This window comes from Astatotilapia calliptera, chromosome 11, assembly GCF_964374335.1.
Source record: "Astatotilapia calliptera chromosome 11, fAstCal68.1, whole genome shotgun sequence".
NCBI classification, from domain to species: Eukaryota; Metazoa; Chordata; class Actinopteri; order Cichliformes; family Cichlidae; genus Astatotilapia; species Astatotilapia calliptera.
In genome coordinates this window covers 33,540,349-33,549,377 of record NC_137432.1, presented here as the reverse complement: position 1 = coordinate 33,549,377, position 9,029 = coordinate 33,540,349, and the positions used below count along the sequence as shown (strand labels likewise).

Genomic DNA, 9,029 nt, shown 5'->3' with positions numbered 1-9,029 from the left:
TAAAAAAATAATCAGTCACAGCCAAACAGAGCTATAATTAACAAAACATTTGGGTAAAAAGTTTAAATTTCCTGTTTAACAGTGTTAGCTTCTCAAACAACAGTGTACATGATAGTAACTTTTTGTGTGGTGCCTGTAAAAACACATTTTACAAACAAAAGCAGAAAACTGAAATCAAAGAGTCAGATATTATAGACAAAACAAAAAAAGATCACATTAAAGAAAAAAGAACACACTGCAGATTCAATACACAGATTGTCCACGAGGTTCATAAATATTTGCAAAGCCTTGTATAACAATAGATTTGCTGTAATTGCTCATGCTACAAAGGGAGCTGCTTTGTGAGGAACAGATGCGACCTTGGAGCAGCTGCGTCACGATGACACAAGCTATTCCTGCTTCAGCTCCCGACATCCAGCCTCCCGTCGCATTCCCCGACCAAGGCGGAGCAATCAACACCACCCAAAAAACAATGCAAACTATATGTGTAGTCTCTGATCCAGCTAATCAGAATCCTAAATCCCATCATGGACAAACATGCTGTAAGTTAAGACCAGTTGATATAGGAGCCTAAAATGCTAAACATACATAAACAATCAATAATATCTATAAAACAAGATATTTATAGATTTTTTTGTGTGTGAGCCCACCTTTTGAACTGATAAACAAACATTACATGGCCATAAATACAGGATTTTGCTCCTTTCGACCTCCACATTATCATTCATAAATTCAAACCTTTTCTAATTTTCTGACTGATTGTATTTAATTTGACATTTTTTATTCACTGATTTGCCTCCACATTAACACACTCCTCACCCTATTATTCTATGTGAACAAAGATAAACACAAACAAGAAAAGGAGGGAAGAGAGACTGATCATATGGGACAAGCAGCAATGTAACCTTAACCCTTGTATGGTGTTCGGGTCTGTGAGACCCGTGTTCAGTTTTTTTCAAAAGAAAAATTAAACAATTAATTATTTTTTCATGTGTAAATGTGTTGTGTCTTTCCACTCACTCCACCTGATTATAACTGATTTATTTATAACATTTTATATAAAAGAAAAACGAGAAGCACATTAATTCATAAATGTGATCTAACAAAGGTAAAGGGAAAAAATTAACCATGTTTGCTGTTCATATGTCTTGTAATTGGGATGAAGTAAACATCTGTTGAGTAATTTAACATAAAATTGTTTGATAGTGTTAATTTGGAAAGCCAAAACTCTAGCGGGTCCACCAGACCCATGAACACTGGCTGAGTAACAAAAATACGAACACCACACAAGGGTTAAACTCCTGCTTCAGCTGCAGTGCTCGAACAAGCATAAAAACAGATGGAGGCCCTGAAGGTCAGTCAGACGTTGGGATGGGAACATGAGAAACTCCATGTTACATCAGTATTTTCCTTAAAAGCAATTACACATCTGTCATCTGCAGGCTTCTCTCTCTGAATTTATCTGTGCTACATCTTCTCTTGGTGTTAAAACAACGAAGCCATATTGTCTGAGTGACTTGGAGATAAAGGGTGTCATGTCTGACCACCGGATCCTGTAAGTGTTTCTTTGGAACTCCTGATTACCTGACAGGTGAAATGTTACTCGGTTCAGTGGTCGGGCTGTTCAGAAACAGGACTGAGGGCCTGCAGGTCGACCGGAGCCTTTGAAGGTGGCAGCTCCTGATTTTACAGGCTCAGTGAGGTCAGTTTCCTTCACAGGCGCTGTTTGGTCTCAGCTCGGGTTTCCTGTTGCCTTTGCTGTCTGATGTCAGCTGTCCAAGCTACAAACAAAGTGACTGCTGCAACAACTGTGGTGCTGCATACAGATCAGTGTTTACACGACGGGATCGCTTCCACTTACTGTCAGCCTCTTCTAAAACACAACAGATGTTATTTTTTCTTTTTTGTTATTGTGAAAATAAAATAAAATGGGTATTTTATTGTTATGATGAGTTAATTTTGAAATATGGGGAAAAAAAATCTTTCAGGTTTTGGGTTTAAAAAATAATTATTTTGGGGGATTTTAATATCCATGTGGACATCCCTCAGGACAAAGGGACTAAAGACCTGAGTAACACTCTGGGCAACTTTGGGCTGACTCAGCATATAACAGAGGCCACACATAATAGAGGACACACTCTTGACCTACTGATCTCCAAGGGCCAGAGCATTTCAAAGGTTACTGTGTCTGATGTGGGCCTGTGTGATCATTACTGTGTTTTCTTTGAAAGTAAAATTTCAGCCCACACAAATATATCAACAGCAGTGATCACAAAACGGTGTATAACTGAATACAGTAGTGAGATCTTTAACCAGGTCTTCCCATTAACACCTGACCTGTCCTGAGGTTCAGTCAATGAGCTCGTCAATAGCTTCAATGCTAAAATGTTAAATCTCATGGACACTATTGCTCCCATTAAGGTGAAGGTTATCTCTGGAAGGAAAAAGTCTCCATGGAGAAACTCCACACTAGTGAAAAATGAAAAAAGAGAGTGTAGGAAAGCTGAGCGCAGATGGAGAAAAACAAACCTCCAGGTTCACTATGACATCTATAAAGAGAAACTTCACAATTATAATTTACAACTGAGGAATGCAAGAAGGTCCTACTTCTCTGACATCATCACTAAAAACAGCCATAATGCTCGGGTCTTATTTTCTACAGTTGACAGGCTAACAAACCCCCCTGTGTCAGTTGCAGCTGAACTTCATTCGACCATGGCCTGCAATGACTTTGCCAAATTCTTCACAGACAAAATCCAAAAGATTAGACAAGCAATTGGTACATCAACAGCAGATCCAGGATATGTACTGTGTCCACCGAAAAACTGTTTAAACTGTTTAAACACCATCAAACAGTTTCACCCTATTAACGGCAAAGACCTGGAGGACATCTTAGGTCAACTAAACTCCTCCTCTTGCTGTTTAGATGTCCTGCCAACAAGTTTTTTCAAAAAGGTCTCAAAGACTTTGGAGTCAAACCTGTTACAGATCAACTTTTCTTTAATGTCAGGTGTGTTTCCAGAACCACTAAAAACTGCTGTAATTAAACCTATACTGAAAAAGAACAATCTTGACTACAGGCCGATCTCAAATCTCCCATTTTTAAGTAAGATCATTGAAAAAGCAGTTTCTCAACAGTTCAATTGCTTCTTAAAACAGAATAACTGCTATGATGCCTTCCAGTCAGGTTTTAGACAGAACCACAGCATGGAAACCGCTCTGACCAAAGTGTTTAATGACATGTCTGAACACAGACAGTGGAAAAATGTCAGTCTTAGTTTTACTGGATCTCAGTGCAGCATTTGATACAGTTGACCACAACATATTACTGAAACGACTGGAGAACTGGGCAGGTCTTTCAGGAACTGTACTAAACTGGTTCAAAACATACTTAGAAAACAGGAAATACTTTGTATCAATAGGTAACTTCACATCTGAGCAGACAAGTATCACATGTGGAGTTCCCCAAGGTTCCATCTTGGGACCCCTTCTGTTTAACATTTACATGCTCCCACTGGCACAGATTATAAAGAAGAACAAAATAAACTATCACAGCAGATGACACACAGATATATATCACAATGTCACCAGGAGACCGAGACCCTGTACAGGCTCTTGGTAAATGCATTGAGGAAATTAATGACTGGTTGTGCCACAATTTTCTCCAGCTAAACAACAGTGCTATGTACAAAAGGTGAGGGGGGCAGGGCTCCGGGGAAAATCCAGGGGAACATGCTCGTCTCTCTCCACACAATCCAAACACGAATCCACTCGCACACCAGGGAAACAGTCCAGGGAATCTGTACACAAAGAAACGCTTGTTAGATGCCAAACACACACTGCAGGGGAAAATACTTGCTGGGACGCTCGACTTTCACTGACGCGATTCTCACAACGATCCAGCGAAGAACAGCCGTTGCTTCCTGTCTTAAATACCACACTGATGAGGCACAGGTGTTTCTTCCTCCGAGGGCGTGGACCAAGGGCGTGAACCCATAATGAGTTCAGCCCTGGCGAGAGAGAGAGAGAGAGAGAGAGAGAGAGAGAGAGAGAGAGAGAGAGAGAGAGAGAGAGAGAGAGAGAGAGAGAGAGAGAGAGAGAGAGAGAGAGAGAGAGAGCTGATCAGCGACCAGCTGAACCCCCAGGCCGTGACAAAACTTAGAAAAACACATTAAGACAATAACAAAATCAGCTTACTATCACCTCAAGAATATATCAAGGATAAAAGATCTGATGTCTCAACAGGACCTGGAAAAACTAGTCCATGCATTCATCTTTAGTAGACTTGATTACTGTAACAGCATCTTTACAGGTCTACCTAAAAAATCAGTCAGACAACTACAGCTCATTCAGAACTCTGCTGCTCGAGTCCTCACTAAGACCAAAAAAGTGGACCACATCAGTCCAGCTCTGAGGTCTTTACACTGGCTGCCTGTCCGTCAGAGGATAGACTTTAAAGTTCTGATGCTGGTCTATAAAGCTCTGAATGGTTTAGGACCAAAATACATCAGTGACCTCCTGACCCAGTATGAACCTTCCAGATCCCTCAGGTCATCTGGATCATCTTGCCTTGCCTTGCCTAAAGTTATAAACATATATGTTGGAGTAAGTTTTCAAATATTTTAGAGCCACAAAAGTAGATTTTTGTTTTTGGTATCTCTTACCACTATTATTACACAGTAGTATGAAATTTTCCATTTATTTTTAAAAAATAAAATAAAAATAAAAAAACCCATTTGCTTTAGTTTTAGATGTTTTTGGATGGATCTGGAATTGCTTTTTTCAGTTCAGTTTTTATTAGTTCGCTGATAATCATAGTCCTTTTAACTTTGTCATCTTGGTTTGCTTCTTCTAACACATTAAATCTTTCCCTGATGATTACCCTCCAAATCTAACTATTTTTTAAAACATTTTTATTTTATCTTAGTGAAATCTATAGATATACAATACTGTTTCAAGAAGTTTATTTTTTAAAGTATAGTTTGAGTTTAATAGAATGTTTTTTTTCTTTTTCACATCCAGTCTCACGTTTCATTTTCCTTCAGAAAAGATCCTCAATTACACTTATTTTCACTTCTTGGTCAAATAAATATTGAAAGATTAAACATGAAACGTAATAACAACAAAAACATCAAAATAATAATAATAATAATAATAATGAAACAGACATTTTGATAAGAATTATATTCAAAACCTTTTGAATAAAGAAAAAACAACAAAAATGAAAGCAATAATTTAATCTAATATTATTTTTATGTACTGAGATGTGGTCACTTTGGGAAGTCTGGTGTTATGGTTCTAATAAACTGAACGTCTGGCATGAAGGAAAAAGAGTGGGCTTCCTTTCCACTGTGTGGTTCAGTCAATAAAAATCTGCTGTGTAGCAGCTGTAAACTTTCAAGCAGTATTCTCTAACAGACTGACTGCACCTTGAATCTGGAAGATGCATCACTGTTTGTCACATCCTGGCTTTCCTCTAACTCTGTATGTGCTCTAAGCCATCTGAACGGTTTATACCACATTGGTTTGTGTTCACATCTCTGAGTTTCTCTGAGGATGAACTTTAGTACTTCAGGACAGGAAATGAAAGATAGGGATGAAGAGTTTGCTCCTAATAGAAGAATGAGAAAGCATGTCATACCTGTGAACTTCAGCTGTTCTCTGCTTCTCGGCTGCAGGATGACAATATCTGCTGCCATCTAGCGGTCACTCAGATATCACACACCATTATTTGTGGTAGGACTTTTTGAGAAATATAAGAATATCTGTGCTTTAAACTCTTTATATAGTAACAGTTTCAAATTGTAAAATAATGTGATTTTTAATTCCTGGTTAGTTGAAGTGAGCTTAAAGTAATAATAAATAATAATAATCTGCAATCAAGTACTCTTGGTTTTCATGCACCTTTATGTCCTCTACATTTTACAAAATTGACAAAGTTGAATTTGACTTTAAAATACTGTATTTGACAATGTAAAACTGAAGGTTTACTGCATTATAGAAAACAAATAAAATGGACTGCAGGGTGCCATGGTCTCTGTAATCCAGAGGCCACATTGTTTGCAGCGTTGCCAAGTTCCTGTTTTCTGTTTTGTTGAATGTCCTGCTGAGCTCAGCCCAGTTCTTTTTGTTAAGAAGGCTAAGGCCACTGGTTACCAAGCAGCTTGTTTTATGTGTCTGCAGTTAGCCTTTCTGTTTCCTTCTTCTTAGGCTAAAACTGGGTTCTGGACATCTGCACAACCGGCACAAGGACATTACATTCAAACTCAGAGGATTCATATTTTAGGTCTGCAATGAGAAATCTTCCTGAAATTCAGGGTAAGCACCTCCATTATTATTTGGACATCAGCAAATAAAAATGATTCCAACCAAGTTGTTACAGCCATTGTCCTCAGTTTCTTTTGAAAGACAAACACAAGATGCAGACAAAACATTAACATGATCACTGGACTTGCTTTAAATCACTGATTTCAGCTTGATGAGGAGCTTCCAGACATGATAACTGCACATGAGAGAGATCCTGGCAACTTGAAGTTAAAATTAAAGCATTTGGACACTTGTGAGTTTTTTTCTATGAGCTTGATTTGCAGCGTTATCTTGCTTTTCTATTTAGGCAGCAACATTTAGTGAAACAAATTGATTTGTGACAACATCAAAAGCCTCTTTTCTCTTGATTAATATTATTTCTCTTCTAGTGAAGATCAGGTCTGAGACAGATTTTAGTTTACGAGACACCAAGACACGGATGGATACCTATAAACCTGCAGAACCAAAATGGGATGCCCAACTGTTTCTCCCTCCACTGCCCTGGCCTCCAAAATCAGCTTCCTACACTGTCAGTAGAGTTTCTTGATTTTAGTTCTGTAAAGTAGTTAATTTTATTAAGTCTCAGGGGGCTGATATCTAAAAACAAACCCAAATCATGTAATCGTTACACAGATTATGTTCTGTGGGAAGGCTTAAAGGCCATGTGAGTGCAACAAAGTATGAAAATACAATTTTTCTTTAGATTACAGCCCTCTGCAGGAGAAGTTTAAACTCGATCAGGGGTCTCAAACTTAAATGATCTGTGGGCACTGTCATCTCATGTGAAGGTCACTTTAGTGTTCAAGCAGCACAAACAAACAAGAAAACACCCACAAATATTTACTAAAATGTAGTGTTTTGTTTCTTTTTATTTCAAATATTGTATAACAAGCCAAAACTGCAAACGTGAATGCAATTTTTCCCTCACTTTTAACTAACTGAAGCCTTTCATTGAACTACCAAACAAACAAATTGGTCCTCTCTTGCTGGCCAGACACATGGGACCACATCTGGTTTAATTTTGTTCTTATTTAACAAAATAAAAATGCAGACATAAGTGTACACAGTAGTTTTTGACTTCTAGTAAAACTTGTTTTCTTTCTAAATACTTCTCTCACTGAACTAAGACAGCCAATCCCTCAACATGTTTGTGCTCTCTGCTCATATTGCCTTCATATTAAATTATTTTTTGCTTTTTAAAGAACTTATTTTAACATTGAACTCAAAAACAAACAAATCCTCCTCAACAAGAAAAGTAACTTCAAGGGCCAAATCATATTATATTTCTTCATATCAATGTACGGGCTGCAAGTAGGGGTGAGGTGGGCTGCAAGTGGCCCCTGGGCCGTGAGTTTGAGACACCTGATCTAGACAAATGGTGGCTTGACTAACAATAACATTAAAACACATAGATGCATTAAAATAATGATTTGATAAAAATACGTAATTTTTAATTTTTAACATGTTGGGGGAATTTATAATTTCATGTTGAATCTTTCTCTTGATTAAACTATTTTTATTTCTTGTGTTACATTCACAAAAACGCTGTGTCAAAGTTGATCAAATGTATGAAAGATTTTATTTCTTGCAACAGTTTAGAGGGTGTAAAGTTCCATCTTTATTATTGCTTCTTCTCTTCATTCACAGAGACACAAACAAAGAAGAGAAGCGTACAGTGCTTTCCTCGACCGTGTGGAAGAGAAACTTGGGAGAACCTGGAAAAATAAACCGTGACTCTCTGTCGTCCTTTAGCCCTGTAGCTCTGAGGTTTTGAGACTTCTACATCATCAGTGTGATTTTACTTTTTACAATACATTTTTAAGCAATTAACTACACACAAAAGCCAGATGTAGCAAATGTTATGTTTTCCTATTTACTTATCAGAAGGTTTAATAAACATTTGAATAAACAAACCAGTTTCAAAAAGTTTGAATTTTCTTGCAATGATTTCATGGTTTAGGCTTCACAGGTTTCAACACATTTGCTTCTTTCTCTAAATCCTCCCTCGGTCATGCTGCAATAGACTTCGGCTGCTGGGGGCTTGCCATGATGCACTGAGTCTTTAACCTTCTCTCACCCTTTTTCCCTCACTGTGTGTTTACACACCACTCTGCCTTATTGCTTATCTCTGGCTCTCTTCCACATGTTATCCCCCTGCCCTCACCCCAACCAGTCACGGCAGATGGCTACCCTTTCCAGAGCCTAGTTCTGCCAGAGGTTTCTTCATGTAAAGAGGGAGTTTTTCCTTCCCCCTGTTGCCAAGTTAAGTGCTTGCTCATGGGCATCCTTGTGATTGTTTGGGTTCCTCTGTATTACTGTCTGATGTAATTAGCCTCACAACAAACGTCACCTGTCTGAGGCGACTTTTGTTGTGATTTGCCGCAAAAAATTGAACTGAAATAATTTGAACATTTTTCCAGTTAGACGTGAGCGTCACACTGATAATGTCTTACTGAGCCTGAGTGAAGCTTTCTATACAGCGACTTTAAGGTCTGTATTTTGATTTGCAAATTGTTACATGAAATTATAAACTAAATTTAAACTGAAATAAAGTGAAAAACAATAATGCAGTTCTTTATGAAACTAGTTTTTATTTGATCAAAAAACAAAATAAAAATTTATAAATGCTCACACAACCAGAGAATTTCTCATTGTAACATGCTTGTAGCAATGCATTAAAAAATAATACTGGAATATTTCAGCATCACATCGTTTTATCCATG

The 9,029-nt window shown here is 37.8% G+C and overlaps 1 non-coding gene across 1 annotated transcript; it reads left to right on the top strand.

Moving 5' to 3' along the window:
- The first annotated feature begins 6,210 nt into the window (after positions 1-6,210).
- On the top strand, positions 6,211-8,219 carry LOC113032437 (uncharacterized). The gene is made up of 3 exons (XR_013912175.1): positions 6,211-6,559; positions 6,696-6,835; positions 7,954-8,219. It is a non-coding gene; the product is annotated as an uncharacterized LOC113032437 (transcript).
- The last annotated feature ends 810 nt before the right edge of the window (positions 8,220-9,029 follow it).